Source organism: Tamandua tetradactyla, chromosome 3 (assembly GCF_023851605.1).
Source record: "Tamandua tetradactyla isolate mTamTet1 chromosome 3, mTamTet1.pri, whole genome shotgun sequence".
In the NCBI taxonomy this organism is placed as follows: Eukaryota; Metazoa; Chordata; class Mammalia; order Pilosa; family Myrmecophagidae; genus Tamandua; species Tamandua tetradactyla.
In genome coordinates, this window is record NC_135329.1 from 141,310,135 (window position 1) to 141,311,550 (window position 1,416).

Genomic DNA, 1,416 nt, shown 5'->3' on the forward strand with positions numbered 1-1,416 from the left:
GGTTGTGTTGCTAGTTCTTCTAAACCGATGCAAATGTACTAAGAAACGATGATCATGCATCTATGTGATGATGTTAAGAATTACTGATTGCATATGTAGAATGGTATGACGTCTAAAAAAAAAAAAAAAAATGGTCAGCACAATACTGCCTAATTGTAATGTAATTATCTTGGAACGCTGAATGAAGCTGCATCTGATCTATAGTTTTTTTTTTGTTTGTTTTGTTTTTTTTTTCTCTTATATATTTTTGTACTTTTTATTTTTATTTGTGTTTTCTCTCTGTGTTATCACTTTATTTCTTTTTCTGTTGTAGTGCTATTTCTTTCTCTAAATCGATGCATATGTACTGAGAAATGATGACCATACACCTATGTGATGATATTAAGAATTACTGATTGCATATGTAGAATGGATTGATTTCTAAAAAAAAAAAAGGGAACAACAGGATTCATTCAAATCTAAACTACTTGAGCATAATTCTATTGAATGTCTTTTTTTTCCCCACTGGGTTGATGCAATGTCTTTATTTAATCTATAACTGCCATTTTTTCAAATAACTACATTTGATTTGTTTTTGGTCTGTTAAAAAACCTTGAGATAACTTCTGGCTACTTAACCAATATCATTCATGAAAATCTAGGGAAAAGTAAACAGTTGCTTCAACACACGCAAAACAAAGAAATTCTTTAAGTGACTAAAACTGCTGTATAACAGTACACTAATAGGGAAGGGCTTTAGCAGAGGCAATATATTTCTGCAATAGTCTTGGTCTTCTAAAATCATGTCTTTATTTTAAACTATATAGGCTACTACTCATCTTACTATATGCCAGGCAAAGTACTCAGCAATATATATACTGCAACACATTTTAATCCTCACAACTGTATGAAGTAGGTAATATTTATCATTAGCCCCATTTTATATCACTGACAGAGAGGCTGAGTAACTTGTCCAAGGTCACAGAGTTAGTAAGCAGAAGGGGCATTATTTGAATGTAGGTAATTTGATCCCAGAATCCCAGCTCCAAGTCTAAGATTCCATGAATCTTTGATATTTTAAACTTTTACGTGTTAATTTTTTGAAGTCCTATTACAACACGAGGTAGCTTAAATACACATATACGGATAAAGCGATTTTTTTTGAAAGTATAATCTAAAAAAAAACCCCAAAACTATACACTTCACACGAATGGAGAGCTAGAGTAAGGACCAGGGATACAAATGCCGCCCAGAAATATTTTTAAATAATATTTACCCCCGCACAAATTAATAACCATATGTAAACAACCGGCGGCGCATCTAACCCACTTTACCCCAAGACACTGCAGGATCCGGCAGGCCGTGAGACACCACGGTCGACGCGCATGCTCAGAGCTCTGCTCCGGCGCTAGTCAGCCCTATGCTCCGCCCACTCGTG